Raw genomic sequence first — 26,233 nt, forward strand, 5'->3', positions numbered from 1 at the left:
AAACAACAAGGTTACAACCAGCTGCCAGACCAGCATCCAAGGAATGCAGCACCGATTAAATGCAAATAAAATGAGGTGAATTGCCAAACAACAGTGAATCTAGTGTTGACTTTTTCTTTCACTTTCGCTGGTGAGTTTACAAACAGTAACCGACAGTCCTGCATAGTATACCTTTAACATGAAGTTACATAGGTAACGTAAAGCTGTGTAGGTTAGGTTTAGGAAAAGAAACATGGTGACGACCAGAGTTGGGTATAAAACGTTACAAAGTAACGTGCGTTACAAAGTAACGTGTTAGAGTACTTTGATTACTTTTTGCAATAACTAGTAACCTAACGCATTAGTTTGCTGTTTGAGTAATCAAATACTTGAGTACATTTTCAAACAAGCCATCAGTTACTTCCGTTACTTTTAGAACGCTGGTCCTTCAGCTCCAAAACAGCAACAACTGTCTTTTGGTTCTAATAAAGGACATAACGTTAAACCTGTCAGTCCGAAAGAAGCCATGGAGCTTGTGGCTCGCTACGTGGTAGAAGAAATGCTGCCGTTGTCTACGGTGGAGTCTAAAAAAAGGTGGAGGAGGACTCACTGACAGACAGGTCAGACTCAGGACTTGCATTATGCCTGGTACACACTACACGACTTTTCTGCCCATTCTGAACGTCACTATGTCACATTACACGATTGTGAAGTCATAAAATCATGCCGTGACTTGGCCGACAGACATGACACACTACATGCTGGTACTCACCAATGGGTCCATGTCATTGGTTCGACAGCCCATTAGTCCGACTGTCTGCGGTGCTGAACGGCTCGCGGCGGGCGTATGGTGCGCCGCGACTGGCTTGAGGCGGAGCAGGGTCACGGCTTATGTGTTTGTCACTTTCTTTTTCATTTTAACCCACACCATGATCTTTTCCTGACCCTAACCAAGTAGTTTTTGTGCCCTAACCTAACCAGACCTTAACCACAGGGCACCATGATGATTTCGGAATGGACTTCAGAACAATGAGTTTAATATGGTCGAACCAATGGGCTGTCGAGCCAATGGGCAGTTCCCCTCACCAATTATCCCCGGTCGTCTTTCACAGCGTGTGTGATGTCATCGGGTTATTCTTGTCCTATTTTTATTACTTTTACTATTATTTGAGTCACTGTGTCTGTTCATGTGCCAGCCGACATGTTGTTGTAGTCACCTAAAAGTGTCAGCAGATGGCAGGAGCTACATTTGAAGCGCCACACGTAAACATTCAAGCTACTGTATCCTCCACAACCAAGTTCCTACAATTTCTTCAGAATAAAAGACTACTTAGAAAATGGAGGGATTCTCTCAGCCGAGGTTATAAGGGGCTTTTAATCTGAAAGAAATTGGCCAGTAAAGAAATTAAGGAAGTTTTGAGTTTGAAATGACGGCTCAATGTGTTAACTTTATAAAGACAACGGAGCGGATAAAAAGTAAAAATATAAACACAGAGGGGGATTAATAAATAACGGACCGTCTATAATGTAGTCTGTTTCACATGAAGCTGGGAGCCTCTGCAGTTGTGGTGAGTAAAAGCCCCGCCACTATTTGTTAATGTTATTACTTTATGTCCATCTCCATTATGAGGACATAACACTGTTTGCTAGCTTGATGCTAATGGCAGTACTCAGCGGGTTGACAAAGTGCCTCTGCTGTTTCACACCATCATTTCCCCCTTTTACTCTGTGTGGTAACATCCCTAGAGGAAATATTAAAAACGCTGGGGTGTTGTTGTCATGCAGTTGTCTACGGCAGCAGATGGTTCTGTGTTTCTACTGGTCAAAGTGACGGCTGTGATGGGAGAATTGGATCTCAGTGAAGGGCAAGTGGTCCATAACTTTAATTTTGGAGACAAAAAAATGTAGGCTTAGCGTCCTGTGGTCCATTGCCCAATAGGAAATGTAGAATACTCAAAAGTACTTTAAAAGTGCTTGAGTTACTTTTCTCAGGGAGTAACATTGGAAGTACTTTTAAAGTAATTGAATGACTTTACTCAGGGAGTAGCGCAGTAAAGTAACTGGTTACTTTTTTAAAAAGTAACATAGTGTTTTATCTACAAGTGCACATCACACACTGAGCAAGCCACCTGTTAATGACGCTGTCGGCAAAGCAGTAATGATTGTGCTAAGTGGCTAATGGGCATGTAGCTACTTCCATGTTTCAGATGTTATGTCATGTTTGTAGTCGACCAATGAAGATGAGTTTGCATATCACCTTGGGTTCGTCCTTCACCTTCTCACAATGATCCCACACTTTGGATTTCCTGCCCGACATGTTATTAACTAGCCTGTGGAATAACCGCAGGTACCAGCCCTGGAAATTCGGGGCCGTACACATACTGTGGCTTTAACCGCCTGGAAAATGTGAGGTCGTTTGGTGGACTATTAAGGGGCAGCCCGAGTGATAACATACCTTAAAATGACTGAAAGTTCATTTTGTTTCAAGAGGTTCCCAACAACTGTCTCCTGGGGAAGAATGTCCTGTGTTGGAAAAGTACCCATCAACTCCCTAACCTGTCTGTTTACGCAAACTACGTTATCTTTACTCCTGTCTGTGATTTGGTCATGCAATTGCAACCTTTCCAAATATATGAGTTATACAAGAATTACTGGCTCATGATTTTGTGGATTATATATGAATTGTGGTGTATTACTTCTTGTAGTTATAAGCACAAACAGTACATAACATCAGCCTGCCTCACGACTTTGTTAAATCATCTGACATATAAAGGGATATCTTGGTGAAAAATGTTCTCAGAAAGAAGTAAGAGGAAGAGGTCTTTTGCATGTCAGCGTGATTGCTGCAGTAACGGGTCACAAAATTTCCAAGGAGAAAAACCGGATAGCTGATTTGATGTTTTCAGTGCCAGAGTGTAAAAAAGCAGAATGATTTGTCGCATATGATTGTGGTGCTGGTGAGAACATGGTGATTGGAGGGTCTGTTGTGTTAGCTACTCTGAAGAGGCTGCACCTGGCCACTCGAATTGGCCAGGCTTGAGGGTAGACTCGAGAAGGAGAGTAGGATCAAACGCTGAATGATAAAAACATCACAGACGATTGTGGAGGTGTTCTCTTGAGAGGTTAGTGAGTTGGATGTGTGTGTGTGTGTGTGTGTATTGTGCATCTCTGTGTATACACCAGTATTGCGTGTCTTGCTGTTCCTGTTTTATATAACCCCGCGGTGCAGAAGTTAATCATCATCACACCTCACCAGCTGTTTTGGTGTCATTCAGGTTTACTTGTCTCCAACATCTCGGCGCAACAGCTCCATTAGTTTCCAAATGGAAAGCTGTTGGACACATGTTGTTTTGCTGTTCAGCAGAGATTGACCAGCATTCCTCTCGAAAATGACTTTGCAGCAGTTGCAGCAGTTCAATTCAACATGGCCGCCAGTTTCCGTCTGTTCCTCTGTGCAGTTAAAATCGGTGGAGCGTGGCTAATGTGGAATTTGATTGTAATTTACATTTGTTCCTCTGCCAGCAATAATCGTGGGTGTTAACATTGACTAAATGAGGTGAAGCTCACTTGTTAAGGTGAAATGAGTTATTCTAGAACTTTACCTTTGCCTGTCTCCATCATCAGCCTAATCAAGAATAATTTAGCAGAACAATCCTCATGGGTAAAACTGGTAAATACAGTGAAAGGATTTTATTGTGTTCGGCTGCAGATGAAGGCAAATGCCTCTTTTCAACAACAGACTGGGATTAAATGGTTACAAAAGAAAATTTATTTGACTCATCTTGACCAGAGTGCTCCTTCAAACTGGTGTGCAATGTGGGACTGGAGGCGGAAACAACATGTTCTACTTTCATGTTGTGTTTTCTTGTTATATATCAGAGAGAAATGCATCCTTTTAATTTTTATCCTATTCTGTGATGCAACAATATTAAAACAGTTAAAAACTCATCGTTACATCACCCACACTTTGTGTGAAAACATGGATATATGTGTTTGAACTGTTGATATTCACTCAACACTTTACTATCAATTAGAAAATTTGTAATTTAATACATTTAACACATTTAACTATAAATGGATAAAGACGATTATGGAATCACGACATATTGTGGCATTATGTAGTGATAATTTCTAGTTTGTTAGATGGGTGATTTTTTTATTGCATTTTTAATGTTGTTGTCTTGATTATAGTGTGTTTATGCTATGCACTTATTACCTTTGCTGCCCATGCTGTTTTGTAAATAAACATTGCAGTATTAATTGCTTCTTAACCCAGGAGAAAAATGTGGGAGAAACTAAGTTATAAACAAAACAACATACCATAATTATCTGATTTCCAGTGAGCAGGAAATAGCCTGTTATTTTCTCAGCAGAAATCTAAATGAAATGGTTCATCATTGTCAGCTGTCTCGAATCTGAGGTATGAAATGCTTATGGCCTGGGCGATAAGCACAGCAAACAATGCCATAAGGTTTGATAAACTACTATTGTGTTACTTTTGCATGTCTGGAGGCCAAGCCAGAACCAGTGACATCTAGTTTTTTTTTTTGGGAAGACATATTAGTTTTCCTACAGTTTTCTGTCTCTTGATGGATCGTTGTGGCCTCCTCTACAGAGTTTTAGGTCACGGAAAACTAAAGCGCTAGAAAAATAAAATAAATACTCAAGACAGTGTGTCCATTTCTGAAGATACACAAAAACAAACCTTCAGCTTTACAGTCAGTCAGAGAGCTTAATGGTGTCTGGCCAATATGCAGAACAAATGCTCATTGCGCGTGAATGACAAGGACTGTATTGTGATATTATTGTTTATGAGAAGAAATAAGGAGGCAAACATTCTGAAAGAGCTCCATTTACCACAAATAATATCCATACAAAATCATTATTCGCAAAATGTGCTTTAGGAAAAACAAGGTTGACTGGATTTTGCTTTCTTTGTACATACTGAATCACAATGCTTATTCTGTAACTGTAATATGATTACCAGCATTTTAATGCCTTAATGCATTTTAATCTGGTTTTTTTTTTTTTTTTTTTTTGTCCAAAATTGTCTAAAAATCACAGTTGCACACTGAGTCCGAAACTATTTCTGTCATTAAAATTTTCAGAACAGGTTTGATTTTCTGCATTTTTCTGCCTTTAGAGAGCTTTTTAACCAAGAATCAGTGAAGAAAGTGTGGCGGCAGGCAGTTGAAACAAGACAGAGGACTGTGGCGCACATAATCGTTTCATGACTCAGATAGCTCATGCTCAGCAGGTCAGATAGTAATATTCAGGTAAATGATGATGAAGAGGAGGAGGATGTGGACAGGACACAGAATGTGGAGGACAGAGAGGGAGGACAGCTCTGCCCCTTCATGCAGCTGCGATGCCAAATGAAAGACAGGATGGGAGTGGTGACAGCCAGATAGGTAACTCCAGTGGAAAGAGGCAAAGGAGGAAATGTGGGTGAGCACTGTCGCCTCACAGCAATAGGGTTCCTGGTTAGAACCCAGGGTGGGGGGTTCGACTCTGGGGTTGGGGAGCCCTTCTGTGCAGAGTTTGCATGTTCTCCTTGTCCTCTCCTTCTCCTCCTTGTGTCAGCGTGGGTTTTCTCCAGGTAGTCCAGCTTCCTCCCACAGTCTGTAGCCTGTAGGTGTGAATGTGAGTGTGAATGGTTGTCTGTCTCTATGTATTAGCCCTGTGATAGTCTGGTGACTTGTCCAGGGTGTACCCTGCCTCTTGCCCAGTATCAGCTAGGATAGGCTACAGCCCCCTTGCGATCCCGTCCAGACCAAACACAGAGCGTGGACTGGTGGCTGGAGAGGTGCCAGTTCACCTCCTGGGCACTGCCAAGGTGCCCTTGAGCAAGACACCGAACCTCCCCAACCGCTCGGGGCGCCAATCCAAGGCAGTGCATGTTTGTGTATTTCGGACCTGTGAGTTAGTGACAACGGAGTGAAAAAATTGAATTTCCCCTCAGGGGGATTAATAAAAGTATATATAGGTATATATTTTGATTATATAAAAAAAATCAAAATAAAAAAAAAACAGATTTTTATTTATCCTGTATTTAAAAAATTCCGGGTTTACATGATCAGTTGTGAACACAATATCCCTGTTTACAGGAAAACGCAAAAACGGCAGCTTTTTGCTGCAATTAGCATGCCAGGCCAGTAGGTGGCGATATGCCATATGTCAAACACCATAGAAGACCGTTCTGTGCATCCACAGTGATTTGTTTTCCTCTTGGTACTAGTTAAGTTTAAGTTTATTCACTTTATTAATCCCCTGAGGGGAAATTCAATGTTTTCACTCTTGCTTGTCAATTACACACAGGTCCGAAAGACACACACATGCACAAACAGGACCTATACATGCACAAATTGGAGAGATGTCAGAGTGAGGGGGCTGCCCTTGGTGAGGCGCCCCGAGCGGTTGGGGGGTTCGGTGCCTTGCTCAAGGGCACCTCGGCGGTGCCCAGGAGGTGAACTGCCACCTCTCTAGCCACCAGTCCACACTCCATATTTTGGTCGAGATGGGGACTCGAGCAGCCGACCCTCCGGTTCCCATCCCAGGTCCCTATGGACTGAGCTACTGCCGCCCCAGTATTTACTAGTGATAAAAACAATGATAAACTACACTTTAACCTTATGTAGCATAGTTAGCTGCTATGCACTTATTAATAAAGTCTTTGTGCGCCGATGTATGTATTTGTAAGCTCGTAAGTAGTCCCAAAAGTGCTAACAACCCGGCATATATCCGCCATTGTTGCCATTGTGGTGGTTCCCGGGCGCCTAATGGGCATGCACAAACTAGGTTGCAATGTCATCGTTTTCCAAAATCTCTGTCTATCCTGTTTACATATCTCCACAGAAACCAATATTTTTTTAAAACTTTCACTTTGGAAGCTGTTTTTGAAAATCTCTGTTTTCGTCAAGAAAAACGCCGGTTACGTTTAAATAATAGGTGCAAATGCAAAGCTAAATACCCGTTTTCAGAACCGCATGAACAGGCCCTTACTCTGCCTCTGATTGGCTTACCCTGACATTCTTACCCTAAACAGCCCCACTCCTCTTGCATAAACCTGACCAATCCAACCAACGAAGGCAACAAGTAATGGCCAGTCAAAGGGAGAATAAGATGGGTTATTCCTTCACTTTCCCAGGATTTTCAAATTTGCACCCCACCCACCAGCACTGTTGCTTGTGCTAGGTTTCACTTTATGCTTTCGCTCTAGCTTGACATTGACATGGCTCGCATAAGTATTTGAGGAAACATCAGAGAAATTCAGTCGTACATGTTTGACCCTCAGTCGGACCCAGACTCAGATGAGGAGTCTGTTGTGCACCAGAATCAGTGACTAGCTTGTAGGCTAACTGGCAGTGCAGCTGACACAGCATTAGTGTTTGTAAAACATACAATAATATCTACTACAATGGGGTTTTTGGTAGATAGTGGAAGGAAGCCCCATGGTCAGGTTTACATTCAAAAACTGCACACTCTACCATGTTTGCTGTCAAAGTTTTAACTATGCTAAAGCAAACTCTGCTATCTGTGGTGAGGAGTCCGCTCTGGACTGGAGGTGTCAGGTGTCTTTGCTAGTGTTATATCAAAGTCTGTTCCCCTGTCGATAAATGTTTCCTGTATTAGACAGCAATTGGCTTTTGTATTAGTGACGTACCTAATTTAGCTTTCCTGGGGTACGTTTGGGAATTACAGATTTTGATGGGTGCACACACATCGCCCCCTTCAGAGATACCCCTGTCACGACAAACTTAGCACAGAAACAAGACATTTTAGGGGACATAAACATAAGAAACACATATTTTGAGTGGAGGGGGACGTAGTTAAGACACCCCTCTCACACACACACACACACACACACACACACACACTGCCTGAACGAAGAGTTCAGTCAGAGAGCTTTGAAGGTGAATGCTTATTTGCCATCCACCACCCTGACCTTCACACCCTTATTTTCACTGCACTACAATCATCACATCCTACATTGGGTTTGACAGTTGCCACTGATCATAAATAACTAATGCAGAATAGCTGTATATTTGAACTATAGCTGTGCTGTCATACTGTACATGTGCTTGCTTTTTTGTTTTTCACTTTACTGTGTGTGTTCTTTGGTGAGGACTCATACGCAAATAAATAGGGAAGCAAAAATAAACAAAGGCAGGATTCATTCTTGAAATGTAATTTTTGAAAAAAAAGCACCTATCATTTTAAATTATCTTTTATTTGTGCAAAGGAAATAATTTAGACTTTTTGCTGATGTCAATTTAAAATCTATTTGCAAGGAGCAGAGCATCTTATGTGTAGATGAAGGCCTGGCATATAAAAATAACTCCCCATATTCTTTCGCAAAAGCGACTATGGAGACAGTGAATCAGCTTATTTTGCCTCCTAGATTACAGGGACAGATGGTAAGATGGGGAAAACATCCGTTTGCAGGTCACAAAAAAAGAAAGTACTGACAGAAACAAAAAGGGAAAGAAACCATTAGTCAGACATGCACCCATAGGCAATATTACAGAGACTCGGCAGTGATGTTTCCAGCACAGCTTGGAATGGCTAAATTGTTCCAAACGCGGAGGTGATACCACTTCGCCACAAGTTCCAAAAGTCATCTTGGCCTGTCAGAGTCAGGAATCATCAAAGTCGCAGCCACTGAAGAGCCACACGGTTCTGTAAATGCTCCTTCTAACTGAGTGCTGATACTTCAGATTGTAGAAAAGATCCATTCACAGGGCCAGAATGGTTCTAACCCTTATAGTGTTGGCTCTAAAAAGCACCATTCAAGCTGTACAAAAACCTTCTTACAAGAGTCAAGTGTATGACCACAGCGCTGCAAAACACTACAGTGGTGATATCATATGGCATTGTAATTCGGTCTGTACATTACATCATAAGCCAATCTCATTCAATCATTTTCCGTAACTGCTTATCCTATTGGGGGTCACAGAGTGGCTCGAGCCTGAAGCCTAGCTGACATTGGGCAAGAGGCAGGGTACGCCCTAGACAGGTTGCCAGACTATCACAGGGCTGACACATAGAGACAAACAACCATTCAAACCTACAGCCAAGAGTCACCAATTAACCTAACCTGCAAGTCTTTGGACTGTGTGGGGAAGATAGAGAACTCAGAGAAAACCCACACTGACATGAGGAGATCACGCAAACTCTGCACAGAAGGGCTCCCCCACCCTGGGTTTGAACTAGGAGCCCTCTTGCTGTGAGGCGACAGTGCTAACCACTGCACCACCATGAGGCCTCATAAGCAAAGTATCCATCCAAATTTGGTTTCCAGACATAGGCAAAAGAAGAGCTGGCAGAAGAAGACATATGGTGCACTGAGATGATGCAATTAAAAGAACACCAATAAAACGTCAAAAATTCAGCTTTACAAAAAGTGGTTGAATTATGACATTTATGCTTGTTTTATGTATTAATTTTCGGAAGGAAACTGGATTTTTTACTCTGCTGCAATTTTTTGTCTCTTCTGTGAGGCGGAAGCTTCAGTGGATATTAAGTTGCAGGATTCATGTATGTCATGGTTTAGATGGGTCGATAGATGCCATCGTCTTTCGCCGATAGCAGTCAGTCATCGGCCACTCAGCCTGACATTGTGATTATGTTCTTATTCTCTTTTAAATTCACTGGTAACGTAATATAAACATCACGGATTCCGTCAAAAAGCGACAAAACATCGTTTTGAGTAAGTTATACAGTACCTGTTAAGCCTGCAGAGGCATTGTATGCGATAGTCCACCTTACACCATCTCTTGCCCTCTCTCTGTCACTCTCTGTGTCTCTGTCTCTCTCAGACACACACCTTGGAGAGAACCACATCACTCAGTCCTAATTGTCTCTGTCCTTGTTGTCCCAGTCCTCAGTCCTGTGCTACTGTAATGCATAAAGTTTGCAGTTTCAAGGTCGGGTCCAATTCAGGCAAAATGCACTTATAACTACTGTAGCATGATACCATTGTATTCATTTTATAACACCATGCTACTATACCATTGAAGGTAGTGAGCAAATTGCTTACCACCATATTTGAATGACACAGCATTTCCAAAGAAAAAATGTTGTGCTTATTGTGAAGCTTCTGCCCTCAGCCTCCTTGCAAGCCAGTCTTCTAACTGCTTGGAAAAAATCCAAATGTAATCTGGCCTTTTCTGTTGTGATAACTGAAACTGTAAAAACAAAAAACATCATCTACCCCGAACATTTTGGCAGGGCAGGTGTTTTGCATTATGTTTACAATGTTGTCTTCTGTTGCATAATGAAGTCTTTAGGGCTCTGTTTTGTTGTCTTTGTCTTCTGACAGCTGTTGTGGCAGTATTCTAAAATATGCAGAAAGCTGGACTGCATGGCCTTCTGTAGAGATAGATGTCCTGCAATCGGCTGTATTAGAATTTAAATAAAGTTACACGCCAAATTTAAATTATAGTTTATGTTGCATTGACAAAACCTTAGTAAGAATGTTGCATCCATTGCACTATTTGTTTAGAAGTTTAAGCCACAAAGTCTGAGGACATTTCCAAAACTGCCAGCTTCATTCTAACACAATGCCAGCTTCTGTGTTTCTATTTCTCTTCTTTTGACTGAAAAGCAGTCAATAAACTCACACCATACAGTTGCCTGTGCCCTCACATCTATATGCTCACTTGCACCATAACTGTATAAGTTACAGAGGGCTCTTAGATCCCTCTGATATGATTCACAAGAGCCTGCTTCACATAGACTTCAGTGTACTCCCAGCACAGCCCTGGCAGTGTTGGAGAAAGCCTTGTGATGTGTGTCAGGTTTCTGACGTGTTGCTTTGATACTGATAGACCCTCATGGGTGGCACTGGAGGAGTCCTCCTACAAACCAGAACAAACAAACCCGCAAAAGTATCGCAAATGTCAGAAGTGACATAATGAGGACAATGAGAGTACGTCTCTTACAAGTGAACTACTGAATGCTGCCTGTGTCCGTGAGACATGGTCGGAGTGTTAAAATTTCCTCCCCTGACCTTTACGTTCCTTTGTAGAAAAGGACACAAAACAAAGTGTATTGATAGAACCCTGGCTCAGATCTTTATATAATATTGAATCAAGTACAACCTGACTGTGACGGATAATTGGAGTGTAGTTCTTTGAGGTGCAGCGTGCGCTTGCCAATTGAATGACCATTTGTGTGGACGATGACGATATTGAGGTGCTGGCTTAGAGTTCCAGTCTGCTGCTGTGAAATACAATGCCTTATAAACATTCACAGCATTCCACAAGTTTACAAAGTCAGTTGCTCATTGTCAGGGGAACAGCTCCAGTTTGTCTTTTAGCAAACATCTGTCCTGTTTGATTCCAGCATCTGAGAAACGTCTTCATGTTTACAAATTGAAAAACTGTCGAAGATAATTGGAAAAACATTCTGCATGTAAAATCTCATCATAATCTTTAAGCTTGTGTGAAATCTCCAACAGTATATTTTATATAACCTGTGATACAATAAGTGAAAACAAATGCACCTGCTCTGCAGTTGTTGTTTTTTGCCCTATTTTTCCTCATAATTGTACATACGGGTTAACTGTCATGCAGCAAGTGGATTTTAGTTTTATTTCCTGTTAAAATATTTGAGATAATGACAAAAAAGTACAGCTCAACACAGCTTTCAAATAGCACCTCCAAAGATGGGAATGTTAAAGTGTGTGAGAGCATCAGGTCATGAATCAAACAACAAGGCCTTTATTAAGATTTATGGTGCAATAATGACCCTCAGGTAAAATGAGTAGGGACCTGGTCACACAGTAACAGAAGCAAGTGTCAAGTGGAAAGAGAGACTTCTTCTTCAGTCACCAATACAGACTGCCTCGATCACATTTCAATCAGGAGAGACTCGCTCTGAAAAAAATAATATTTATTTACATGTGCACAGACATAGGAGAAATGTGGAAAATCTTTGGTGATTAGTCTCCATCGTCATATATCCTAGGAGGGTGGTGACATAATAGATTAGAGAACCCCCTCCCATATAGTCTAGACGCTGGTGGTGGTATTGGTGGTGATGAGATGAAGAGGGAGCTGAGGATCTGGATGTGAAGAGGAGTGGGCTTTAGATGAGCTTGTCCTGGGCTCTGGATCAAGTGACTGGAGACGCATGAGGCGGAGGAAGGCGTGACGATTATGCCTGAAATGACAGCTGACAGGAACAGAGTCAGGAACAGATTTAGCGTGCATCCCAATACTCACACTTCCCCTCAAAATTGGCCCTAGCCCTTGTTTTTGTGCGTTCCCGCAAAGGGCTAGGGTGTCCCAAACTTTAGAGCTTTTCAGCCCTTAAAATCCCCACTTAATTTGAGGAGCCGTGTGATGCACACTTACGAACCCATCTCAACAGAGGGGAAGATTGAATTTCCCAGGATGCATCGCGAAACTATCCAGCAAGCGAGTTTTCCAGGAAGATGGCAGCCTCCATGAGAAAGCCTTGCACAGTTTTAAGTACTATTTTCGCAAATAAGCATGCAGAAATTCCAATATATGTCGTAATGTGTTATGTTTCTGCATTATGCATTGTTATCTGTAAGCGTTGAGTTAGAATATGAATGTTTGAAAAAATGCCGACATGAATATCTACAGAGTTCTCCGTGCAAGAAGCCTACGTCGACGATACGCATGACGTAGGTGAACACGTCTGTTACGGTCATTTGCAAGAATTGGGATGAAGTGGCATCCCAATTCTTGGTAAAATTCCCTACCCCTCTACACTACCCCTTTGTCGTTGAGGGGAATCTATCTGGTGAGTGCACTTGAAACCAAAGGGTAAGGTTAAGGGAAGAGCATTCGGATTGGCCCTTAAAAGTTGGCAGTAGCAATATGAATAGCTGAAGGAGATTGTGGCAAAGTTTGAAAGGCCACTAGGAGAGGGAATGCCCATAATCAGCTGATTGGAAGAAGCAGTGGGAGTGGGATAGAGAGAGAGAATTGTGTCTTCCTGATTGAACTTACGCTGACCTTCATTAGACTGGGCCAGGAAGCAGTTAAGATCTACATTTTCACTCTTGGGCAAGCCTAGGTTGTAATAAACAGAAATGATTTATTAAAAGGGAACTGAACAACGGCTGAGAATTTGTTTTTAATCTCAACTAGTTTAAATTCTCACTTTGCTGCTGCAAAAAATATACAAAATATACAAATATATATGCTATTTTTTATTTGAAGGAATGTCACCTGACTGAATAAAGGGAGAACAAAGAACAGCTATTACAGGCTAAAGATGAAAAACATATCAGACAAATGTCTTTTGTCTTCCCATTCTTATTGAAAATGTCACTAACAACAGTAGATTGTATTTTACAGATGTCTTTTATTCTGTTTGTTCAGTTTAATGTGATTATGTAGAAAAATTTATCAAAGAAATAAATAACACATTCTGAAGACAAAATGTTTACACATAATTTAGAAAAACTTCCCTTTGTGGATTATTGTATCACTCATCATCAAATTAAACAAGAAATATACTCTCTGATTGATACACTTACAGCACATATAGTTTAAATTAAGAAGCAGCAGCTAATATTGGGAAAATCTTCCATACTTAATGAAAATAACATCTATTCATCCTCAGAAGTTGTTCTTTGAGGGTGAAAAGAACATGATAGATTACAGTTATTTGTGCTGCATCTAGAGGTGTGATTTCAAAATGAAATGTGTTGTTTCAGTCATTGAAATCGAAAGCAAAATCGCAATTCCCCGCCCACCCCACCCTCACCCCTCACCTATTTGGGTGAATTGAAAGTGAAAGTGGCTTTTTACACGTGAGCTAATTCAACATGTTGCTTTTACGTACCCTTCTGGCATCTAGCGGTTGTTGTTTTTGTGTTTATTTATTAAATTCTGAATAAATATTTAATTTGGCCATATGGCCTTAGTGTGGTACACTCCCCCCAAAAATAAAGTAGTTGTATGTAACCCATTATCATTCCTAGATCATCAAATATCAGCTTTGTCACACCCCTCGACATTTTATTGCAACACAAATGGCATCCTTTGGCCTATTTATGTGACGCACAGCTGAAACACATTGTAACACATGGCTACCGTTAGGAAACACTCACAGTTAGGTTTAGGCAACAAACTACTTGGTTAGGTTTAGTGACTGATGACAAGGTGCAACAACCATATGTAAATTGTGTAACATTACTTTTAAACAACATTGACTTTTGGCTTCACATGAACTGTGGTCTCCTGGCTGAAAGTCCAGTCTCGTTTGACCTATCCGTCTCCCATCCCTCCCACACTATGTGGACTCTCTGTGTCAAATTTGGGCACAGATGGGTTTACATTGGGGTTTGCTGAATGTATGGTGCATCTCATAATCATGTTAAAGAATGCCGTGGGTGTTGATATCACACGCCAAGTGGGTTGACAAAGCAGCAGGATTTGAAGCCCTGGGAATGAGAACAGGCTCTTGTATCACACTTCATACCATGTAGCCAAGCCTTTTAAAGAATTTGAAACTGTAGAGTTGTCAGAGCATAAAACCTACAATCTGTTGATCTTTACAAATCAAGACTCAATAGTGTAAGAATAACGTAGCTTTCAGTGCTGAAAAAAAGCTTAAAATTGAAAACCAAAGGGAATCATGACCTCAAAATTGAAAGTCTAATCAAATCGTAGATTTGAAGAATCATGACACCCCTGGCTGCATCACATCTAAAGTAGTGTGAAACTTTCATCAAAGCATAGTACATCTTTTTCACTGTTTTAAATGCCAGTAAAAATAAGTCTGAAATAATCTGGACAATTGCAAAAAAAAAAAAAAAAAAAGACGGCTGGTAGTGGTGTGCATAAATAGAGAATTAAAGCACTCATCCAACCATGACTAGTTCCTTTCAAACTTCTCACCTTGCACCTAGCACTGACTGTTTGTGAGCCTTTGTATTGAGTGGATTTTACAAGGCAGAGCGGCAGATGAAAATGCACTGTGTTTTGGGTTAAAGCTCGATAAGGCAGCATTTCATGTGGGGTTACAGGAGAGAGGTGGGGGAGCAGGAGTGTGAAAGTTATGTTGTCAGGGAGGAGAACAATTGGAAAGGACAGGGGAGGCACAGAAGATAAGAAGCACAACAAAAAGCATCATCTGTTTGTCAGGATGCCTTGCTGTAACGCTCCACTAAAATGTATTGGTTTTTCTCGTGTTTCATTTCTGCGAGCCGGGGTAAGGCAGGAGGGAGGGAGGGCAAAACAGAGCAACACCCTTTTGTGGTGTTGACACCTACAAACAACTTTTTCCCTCTGCCTTGACATCTGTGTTTTTTATCATCAAACGCTCCCAGGAGTGCAACAAACAAACAAAAATCCCAAAGAGCTGCAACATAAACATTCCTGCTGCTAATAATTATATCCTTATTTTATTGAAAATGTGTCTGCACATGCACATATTTCTGATTTAGTACCAAACTCAACCTTTATCCACCACCGCCATCATTAAAACATCCAGCCGAGCCCACATGAGACCACTTGATTGGATTGAAGTGGTGATGTCAGTTTTGGTTTCAGGGGAGGATGTCTTGACTTTGTGTAGGGCAAATTGATGTCAGGGATGGTGGAAGGAGGTGGAGGGGGAGGCAGTGGCGGAGGGGGTCTCCTGATGCATGCTAAAGTGCCAGTGAGTGGACTGGCATCTATTATTTATCTCCCCTACCCACCATTAAGCCTGTAATGAGCTGGTTTAATTCACTGGGCAAACAGGCTTACAGCAGTCATGTATCAATAAATGTTAATTATCCTGGCTCCTGGTCGGGTCTCGGAGTGCCCCAACGCCGCAGTCCTGGCCTGATTGTTCCAGCATGGAATCCAATATGTTAGATGTCAATGCCGCATCAAATGAGGAATGCGCTTTGTGTTGTTTGGACAATTAGGGCTACCCTCCCTAGTCTTAGGTTTAGCATAATGGAGCAAGCCCTCGATTGCTACAGCAGCGCCGGCTCATCTGGATTCGCTGTCAACAAGGCTATCGATCTGCAGATGTATCAGTGTCAAATCATTGTCTTATTGTGCTGAATTATAGATCAGGTTTTTTTGCATCTCATCACATAAATCCATGAATCACTTGGAGGATAATGAAAAATTGACTGAATATAATAAGTTTCTAAAACCAGAAAAGTATTTATATGCAGTGAAATTGAACAATCAAACTTAAGCTGCTTATCAAGATGCCAAGAAATCCTTTTCTTCCATAGTACGTTGATTTGGCATTATGCAGAGTGGATTATAATAAACCACTGCTTTGACAAATACCTCACATTCTCACAAAAGGTGTTTGGAACATGTACAAACGGACGATACTGAATCACTGTTGACACCTACTGAATCAGTGGTTTAGCCTTCTATTCAGCAGACGGATACAGTGTTATTTCCCAAAGTGTTGAACTATTCCTTTAATGTGTAAGTTGTGAGTCTCATTAGGAGCACAGCCTCGTTATGCATCTTAAACTAATCAAGTAAACAAGTACAGAATTCCTCGTTTGCTGCTGTCCATAAAGCAGCACAGAGACAAAACAATAACCTCATGTGTGGAAAACAATAAATCCAACTCCCAGCAGCCCTGAGAGGGCTCGGCTCTTGAGTCAGTCAAGATTTACAGCTCAGGCGCCCACACATCACATGCCTCCGATTTATTCAGCTACATGTAATTTAGTTTAAAAAGAACAATGTCTTCTGCCATTTTTCTCACTTTTTGGGTGAGGACTGTACGTATGTAGCAAGGCGTCACTTCTGAAACAGAATGTGATAAATCTGCACCCACCTTGCCTCTGTCAGTCTGAATCAGCGAGGGTGGCTGTGAAGGAAGAAAAAACAATGTTTGGGATTAAGAATATACTTCAGAAGGAATAACATTACTAAAGAGGCAAGCATATCCTTCTCGGACCGTATTGCCAGTGAGCCGGCGCCACGGCACAGCACTTTAATCTCTCTCCCTCTCTTCCTTTCTCTCTTACATGATTTTCTTAAGACATGATTTGATGCAGCTGGTCGAGCTGCTCTGGTGCATTTTTTCCAGTTCAAGTGCAGTTCAGTCCTCTTATCCCCTCAGCACTCTCTGGGGTTTGTCCAGTGAGAGACGCATGACATGATTAATGGGTAACAGAGGTGGCTGATGGGAGAAAAGGAGGGGACAAAAGCCCCAAACACAGCGTTCAGGGAAATTCTACATGGAAGTAAATGAACAGGTGGAAAGTCAGCACAGGTTAAAGATGTCCCTCAGTAGATTTGGCACATATATTCAATTATAGTCAGAGTGGAGAGCAAAAGAAAAAGTTATTTGAAAATGTTCGTACATTGTAATATTTGCATATGGTAGTGTGGTTAAGGTTGGCAGTCAGGTCTTGGGAGAGTACTACTGTGAAATGACTTATATAACACTGTTAGTGGCTGCAGTGGGAAATATGCAAAAACTGATATATTGCCTTATGTGATGTCATTTGAGTCCATGTTGGTTGGGGCTGAAGACTACAAGCTTGAAAATTAAAAATCTCTCTGCTTGAGGCTAGTGGCTCAATGCTACATTGGCTAGTACTAGCATACCCAGATCTAAGACTGAGCTGTAGGTGGGCAAGTTGCATTGTGGGTAATGTAGTTTTTTGTTGTTGTTGTTTTTTTCCCAAGAAGTCTATCATGTGTCAATGACAATGCTATAGAAGTCCGATAGTACATCTATGGAGTGCTCTTATAAGGTATGGTTGAGGCTAGGCAACAAAAACACTTGGTTGTTGTTAAAAAAGATCATAATTACAGTTGATAAAAATGGAATCATTCCTTAAACCTGTAAATGAGTTAGCATTTTTGCATTTGTAATTCCCTCTTCTCAAAGTCACTGGGTTGCTGCTAACTAGTAGCTAAATGAGAGTTCAGAGATTCATCACCCTGAACATGTCCTTACAGCATGGTTGTGGTGATGACGTTAAAGCGTCAGTGTGCAAAAATGGTGAGTAACAGTGACATCAGCAGTCAAATTCTAGATTGCAGCGCTCACTCGCGCTCACTCAATCACCCCTCCCGTTGGGTAAGTGACGGTGGCCTCGTAGGACAAAAAGCCTTGTGCAGACAAAAGAGTTTTTCAAGTTTTTCAGGAGTATCTAGCGACGAGGTGAATATTTATTTAGGAATCTAAACCATGTTACGATATGTTATAGCTTACCAGTGAGATACATAGGTTATCTGTGAGATATAACGTTATGTTAGGAGTGTTTTATTTCTAATTGTTTTGGTAACACAAGCATTAGCACAGTAATGCTAAAATAACATGTTTTATGTGATAGTCACGGCACAGTGTGGCAAATATAGGTTGGTACGATTATATTATATGCATTTCCAGAGTGTCACAGGACACAGGGAGATAAGGAAGAGGGAGAGGGAGATCAGGAAGACCGGCTACCCAGAGGGAAGAGAAGGAGGAGAGGGTGGCAGCCTTCGCAGCAGCGCAAGAGGAATCAACAGATTAGGCTGTAGGCTAGGCTAACCATTTAGCTGTAGCTCTGGGATAATGTTAGCCAAAGCTAGGATAACGTTAGCACGTAAACATAGCCGTCACTCGAACTGAGACGAGAGGGAAAAGTAGCTGCAAACATGAAGCCAAAATTCCACCTGGAATAAGCAACACCGATATTCACTCGCATTTTGTCCCGTCCTGGCTTATCTGACCTTTTTCTTTTATTTGGTGGCGTGGTTGCCCTCTTACGGGGCAAAACATATGTGTGGTCTTCCATTTAAAGTGTGACAGAATCATAAAAGTACAAAGCAGGTTCACGCATAAGCGCCCCGGATTGAGCTTCACCTTCTCTGTCTCCAGTTCTCCAAGTTCTAGGTAAACGCGAAAGGCGAAGCGCATATATCCCTTTCAGCCACTGTATTCAAATATGCCAACGCAAGAGGGCAGCCTCCAGCAGACCGCACCCTGCCTATGTATATATAGAGAAATCATTCTAAGCCTATGAGAAAGCTTCCATTTGTATGTGAATTGCATTACACTTTAGTAAATATATATTTATGAAAGCAATAGCTGATATTTGCTAATAAACAACCTCATAAATTACACATTGTAACTTTAAGTCATGCAAAAGTTAACGGTTAACATGGGCGGCAAAAGGAAAGTGGCTTCGCTTCTCGGCACTTTGAGGTTATTTGCAGCGCTTCCGCGGGCGGTGTGGCCATGGCGTAAGTATCCAACCCGGCCTCACTCCAAAGTCATTGAAATCCGGTGCTTGGGCAATGACTTGCGGCATCAGACGCTGATGAAAAAAGCTGTCCTTTTACACCAACATGATACGTGGCTGGTCGCCTGCAGTTTAACATGTGCCCAGCAGTGTCAGGGGGAAACGCACCAAGACAACACTAATGATATAGACAGCAAAAGTTCAAGAGGGGCAGGTGGGAGGGATAGTGGATGGGTCCAAAAACACAGACTTTCACCTGGGAGAACAATGTTCACATCGTGTGAGATTATAAAGCCAAACCCTGTTCTTTTTTCCTAAACCTAACCATGTCCATGTGTTGTTGAAGGAAAAAAACGTCATTTATTTTGAAAGAGACTGTATGTAAACGGTAAATTTCCTGTCAAAATGGAAGTGTATTTTCAAAGAAGACAATGCATGTAACAGGCAGAACTTGATACGGTGTCAACAACCAATGCACCTGTGGTACCTTGCATGTCGTCTCAGGATGTGGAAAGTCCATGACCGCACGTCTATATGTGATGAGGTCGGAGTAAGAATGTGTTGAAGTATAATGAGCATTTGCTCGCCACAGAGCTTATTTTATGTAATCATCCAAATTCCAGTGGAAAAATCCCATTGGCTTTTTGTCAAGGGCACTAGGACAATGCTAACTTCCTACTTGCCGACAGAGAAACGTCATCCCTGCAGCACTCTATTGCTTGTCTGTAACAAGAGGTGAACTCCAGTCAGACAGGTTGCCAGCTGCTTCTCACGTCATATGGGTTATTTTAAAAAATCACATACAAATGAGACAAATACAAGTGTTTCATCTTTCAGAGAAAAAGTAGTCAGCTTTCCACAGTGTGTGGTGTAACTGCTACACTATACACCTTCCCAGCCTCCACACCCTTGTTTCTGCATTGGCACTCTGTAGGCATTGGATGTAAATCATGAGGTGTGAAATGATCGCATATGGGCTTAATACCTATAGGAAAACAGGTTTTTTTTGGGATATGCTCTCTGCTGCTGATAGCTTTGCCGTGCCGCACCTGTCTGTTTGACAATGGCACTGCAGTCTCCCTTTGTTACTTTAGTAAATAACAAATGTGAGTTCATGTTATCTGATCAGTAGATGACAGTTTCAAAGCCCAAATGAGGTGAAACGACCTCACAAACATGACATAAAATCAAATGTTCCATTATCCTTGATGTTATTTAAACCAGCAGAGTCACCATACAGGGAGAGCCAATTTGTTCGCATCTCCAGCAGAGACGTATATACTTTTAATGGAGGATATTTCCTGTGAAGGATCATGAAATAAAATATTCTTTTCCCTGTGTCTCCTGAAAACAAGCCAAAGCAAACAAATAACAAGCAGGTATAATGGTGGAACAGGAGTTAGGGGTAATTTCAGTGCCCACCTGTGGATGTTGCACAGTGTTCACACTGACTTGTCACTGTTGTTGCATTATGCTTGTGTGTGTGTGTGTGTGTGTGTGTGGGTGTATATGTGTGTGTGTGTGTGTGTGTGTGTGTGTGTGTTTTATATGACAGAGAGAAAGGGACAGGGGGAGACAAAATGTGCCCCTCTAGCCTTTGTAATTATCTGCCAATTTTCTCTCCGTCAGTTGCCTTTATCATCCCTTTCAGATCTCACCTACGGGTCGGAGACTGTCACTCTGTGGCACCTCCATCTCTCAATGTGTGCCGGATGAAATGTAGAAGTCCTCCCATTGACCTCTGCCTGCCAGCTCCCGCTTTCCTCTCCCCTTATTTGTTTCCTCGTAACAGGAGACATTTGGAGATAAGGATAATTATCAATCAGCGATCTCAGCAGCTATTTATGCAGCCACTGAAGAGCAGGCAGTGGATGGGTGTTACTTTCTGACAGTGACTCAAGATGGCATGATAGATTGTCTCTCCTTTTTTTTGTCCTCACAGGTCTCCTCCACACTTTCCTGTAGGAGATTTAGCCACTAGGAACAAGCACAATAATGAGATTGTAGTTTCACATTAACACAAGCAAATGATGGCGATTCGTAAAATATCTAACCGCCGTGAAAATCTTGCCTATTGTCGTTTTATCATAATTTCTTGGGTTTATTCACTCAAATTGCCAAGAAACTTGACATTTTGCAGGCAGACCCTTGGGTCAAACTGATGTCAATGGCCTTAGAGTCATGCGGCATGCCACATTCACCCCAGCATTCCCTGACGAAAGAAAAAAATCCCCCATCTGATGTGACATTTGGACAAGGAAAAAAAGCATATGAGGCAAGAATTAAGAGCATTATTACTGGGTTGATCGCAGCTTTCCATCCCATCATGCAATAGGGTCATACATGAGGAGACAAACCCACTATAGCTAAGCCTTAATTGTCTGGCGTCCCTCATTTTAAAATGTCACAACTTTATTGCGCACAAAACATTTCTGTCAGCCAAAGGGGACAGGGCATAATTAGAAAATATGTTCAAGCTCAGGAAAACATGATTGAGCTAAGATGGCTCTTGAGGTTTTCAGCATCACTTGTTTTCCGAGACACATTCAGGGAACAATGTGTTTTAAACAGCAGTTAATTTCAGCAGTGTCTCATCTGGTTTATTAAGCTTCTTTTTTTCAATTTTAAACATACCAACATGTCATACCCTTGAGGATTCGCCTTAGCTTAAAGTGAGACAAATAGGGGTTTTCTTAGTAACAGACATTGACATGCCAATTAGGTCAGCCTCGCTTCATGGTCAACCAAATAGGCCCCAACTGTCCCTATTACAACAGATTGATTCCTGTTTTGGCTGAGTAGAAACACCAATTATGTTTAATAGTTTGTTGTTGTTTTCAGACCCCAAAGGCAGTGATCCATGGCATATATATTAAACACTCGCCATCATTTCTCCCATACAGGGTAAAATATCATTGTTGGTCAAATTGTATTTAAAGGTGCAGTGTGTGGGATTTAGTGGCATGTAGTGGTGAGGACTGAGAACTGCAACTAGCTGAAACTTCTCCCATGTGCCTAGTGTAAACTTGCGGTTCTGATTCCTAAAATGTTCTTTGTTCAGGGGTTTTTTTAGTGGAAGCTGACCAGTGTTGGGCTTGTTACGCTAAAAATGAATATATTACTCATTAGCTGTCAGTCTTTTCAAAAGTAATATTATTACTTTACTTATTATTCACTGCCAACACTTATTCGCTACACTACTCTTTATATTACTTTTCCATTACACCACAAAAAATTCAGATGTGTGCCTCTGTGTGAATGTCAGGGTAATCACCGGTAAGTGTACTATCTAAGGCTAGATAGCTTCCCTTTTCCCATTGGGGTTTTCTGTTGCCTGTGAACGGTATTTTCACAAGGCTCTGCCTGAAAGACGGTGAGTCACTAATTTCATCCACCACATATCCTACCACAAGCTTCATCACTTCTTCATAGCTGCAGCTGTCCACGATTAAAATCCAGCTTTGGTTGTTAAGCCAGCGCAGGGCTACAGCCGACCTTCACAGCCACGGAGGGCTCACCTTTGGTGGGGTATTTCCTGGAGCTTCATGTTGTTGTGGTCAGAGTTGGAGTTTGAGTAATCAAATACTTAAGTACATTTTCAAACAAGACATCAGTTACTTTCGTTACTTTTAGAACGCTGGCCCTTCAGCTCCGAAACAGCAACGGCTGTCGTTTGGTTCTAATAACGGAGATAACGTTAAACCTATCAGTCTGAAAGAAGCCACGGAGCTTGTGGCTCGCTACGTGGTCAGAGAAATGCTGCCGTTGTCTATGTTGGAGTCTAAATAGGTGGAGTAGGACTCGCTGACAGACTCAGGACTTGCATTATGCCTGGTACACGCTACACACTGGTACTCACCAATTATCCCCGGTCGTCTTTCATGGCGTGTGTGATGTCATCGGGTTATTCTTGTCCTATTTTTATTACTTTGACTATTATTTGAGTTACTGTCTGTTCATGTGTCAGCCGACATGTTGTTGTAGTCACCTAAAAGCGTCAGCAGATGGGACGAGCTACATTTGAAGCACCATATGTAAACTGTCAAGCTACTGTATCTTCCACAGGAAGTTCTGACAAATGTTTCAGAGTAAAAGCCTATTTAGAAAATGGAGGGATTCTCTCAGCCGAGGTTATAAGGGGCTTTTAATTTGAAACAAGTGTTGAGTTTGAAATGACGGTGCGATATGTTAACTTCACAAAGACAACGGAGCGGATACAAAGTAAATATATAAACACACAGAGGGATTAATAAATAATGGACTGTCTATAATGTAGTCTGTTTCAAATGAAGCTGGGAGCCTCTGCAGTTGTGGTGAGTAAAAGCCCCGCCGCTATTTGTTAATGTTATTACTTTATGTCCGACCGTGAGGATGTACCATTGTTTGCTAGCTTGATGCTAATGACAGTAACGTTAACTCAGCGGGTTGACAAAGTGCCTCTGCTGTTTCACACCATCATTTCCCTTTTACTCTGTGTGGTAACACCCCTAGAGGAAATATTAAAAACGCTGGGGTGTTGTTGTCATACAGTTGTCTACGGCAGCAGATCGTTCTGTGTTTCTACTGGTCAAAGTGACGGCTGTGATGGGAGAATTGGATCTCAGTGAAGGGCAAGTGGTCCATAACTTTAATTTTGGAGACAAAAAAATGTAGGCTTAGCACCCTGTGGTCCATTGCCCAATAGGAAATGTAGAATACTCAAAAGTACTTTAAAAGTGCTTGAGTTACTTTTCTCAGGGAGTAACGTTGGAAGTACTTTTAAAGTAATTGAGTTACTTTACTCAGGGAGTAACACAGTAAAGTAACTGGTTCCTTTTTAAAAAGTAACGCAGTAACGTACTTTGATTACTTTTAAAGTAACCCTTACCCAACGCTGGTTGTGGTGTCGGTCGTAGTAGCCGAGGTGCTCCACTGGAGGTTTGAGGGCATGCATAGTGGAAAGAGTTTTCGTCTGACTTCCTGCAGCAACGTTGTTCTTGTCATCGTTCCTCATGACAAAATCAAAGTGATGGGAATATTTCCAGATGCTAAGGTAAGTGTTTCCAACTAGGTTGCTGCTTTAGAGGTGCCTGCGCAGTGCAACAATTACAAAAATGAGTCCACTGATATGATGTTGTCAAATAATGTTGTAACAAGTTGTTTGGTTAGGGAGTAAATACAATATTACTACTGATGTTTTATTAGTAATTAGTTACACTACTTGTTACTGGAAAAAGTCATTTTGTTACTGTTGCGCATCACTGCCCAACACTAACTTATTTGCAGAGGCCTTTTTCTCTCCAGTAAAAACAGTGAATAAAGTAGTTTCGCTTCATAAATCCGTATCTCTCAAATGCTGTTCAGCTCTTTGCAGTCATGCTGCAAGCACCTGCTAATGTGTGCTCACCTTTCTTCTGTGATAACTTCTGTAGGTTTTTACTGGTAGTTGAATTATCTGCAAAGGTCTCCTCTTTATCCAAAAATATAGGGTACCTGGTAATATAAACTTTTGTATTTTGATTATCAGTGTTTTTCTGACACTCTTTTCGTAGAGGAGCTACTGACCAAGGTAGCCAATGCAAGAATGCAATAGGTCCTGTTGAGAGCCAATGTTTAGTTGTCTCTTCTGGGCTACTGTAGAAAAATGGCGGTGCTACATGGCAGATGAGGAACCACTACCCATGTAGATCTAAACGACTCATTCTAAGGTGATGAAAATACAGTGAATCTTGTTTTCAGGTTAAACACAAAAGTTAATTCACCTATAGTATTCAATTACTGACAGTAATTCTGGCAAAGCCTACACACTGAACCTTTAAATAGCCTAAATCAGATATTAACTGACACTAATATGTTTTATGAGTGATTCTGACAATAATGTGAATAGCAGTTTGCAGATATTAATCACAGTCAAATATGCGGCAAAATGCCAGGTGATATTTTGAACACCTGACAGTTTATGTCGCAGCATCAACTCCAGAATATTCAAATAAAGTGTCATAATTCTGACAATTTTGTTTTGCCGATTGTCCTACTTGTTGGATCTCTGTGATCTTCTAACTTTCTAACACAAGTCGAATGCTTGAGGTTTCAGTGGAAGGGATTATTAAAAGGCTCGCTGCCGTTCAGGTAGAAATGCCTGCCTCGACACTGAGACAAGCCAGCGGGGGTTTTGACAGTTTGGATTACAACGAGTGGGTGTAGTCCATGCAGAAAGGCGTCCAAGGCGTTATTACAACTGATGCTCGAGCCACATCCACCTACTGCATGTCAAGTCAGGGTGACAATAAACTCCAGACGGCTGAAATCTGCTTTTTAATTTAGTGTATACATGTGGCCAAACAACTTTCAGTGTTGCTAACTTCAATATTTAGAGGAAAACATTTCTAAACAAGGGTCAGTTTGAGACTCACTCATGCCTTTCATTTAAGTATAAACTCAGTAATGTTGCAACTTTGCAGTATATTTTTGCAGTTGTTTGTCTTTTATTGCTGTGCAGAACTTTGCACTTTCTTTGTGTCTGTAACTGGAAAAATGAGCTGTGTCGAATTTATCAAGAAAAGCTTTGTTTTTAACTAGTGTCCCATGAGCTTTGCAGGTCCACTCTAACACGATGTTGTACAGCCGGAAGATCTCTGTTGCCTCCACATTGTGTCATAACCATCTGTTTTTACATCTGGAAACCCCAGTTCCCTGTAGAAAAGCTGTCGAGCATTATCTTTCCTATAGTTAACGGGGCTAATATCAGCTGGTGGTGACATTCCCTTCTCTCATTACACTGTTATCACAACCTTGCAACCTTTGAATTAATTAGTTGCTGCAAGTCAATTAGCTTCCTTGGCAAAACGCACCCTGCCTGTCAAAACACCCTTCAAACCTCAGAGCTCCAAAGAGTTTAAAATAATTACATAGGGGGTTGATCTCGGAAACTTAAATTTGTTGTGAATTGTTAGTTTTTCTCACTGATTGGGTGGCTCACAACAGATGAGGAGCAAAGCACTTACTCTAGCCTTTGAATTAACACATAACATCAAATGCTGTTTGATAACTTTAAATAGAAGTGATGAAAATCGTCTATCCAGC

The 26,233-nt window shown here is 41.4% G+C and overlaps 1 long non-coding RNA gene across 1 annotated transcript; it reads right to left on the reverse strand.

Moving 5' to 3' along the window:
- Positions 1-11,984: 11,984 nt before the first annotated feature.
- On the reverse strand, positions 11,985-17,055 carry LOC125891666 (uncharacterized). The gene is made up of 3 exons (XR_007449650.1): positions 16,958-17,055; positions 16,765-16,797; positions 11,985-12,156 (listed from the first exon to the last, which is right to left on the reverse strand). It is a non-coding gene; the product is annotated as an uncharacterized LOC125891666 (long non-coding RNA).
- Between the last annotated feature and the right edge of the window lie 9,178 nt (positions 17,056-26,233).

The sequence above is a fragment of the Epinephelus fuscoguttatus genome, linkage group LG7, assembly GCF_011397635.1.
Source record: "Epinephelus fuscoguttatus linkage group LG7, E.fuscoguttatus.final_Chr_v1".
NCBI classification, from domain to species: Eukaryota; Metazoa; Chordata; class Actinopteri; order Perciformes; family Serranidae; genus Epinephelus; species Epinephelus fuscoguttatus.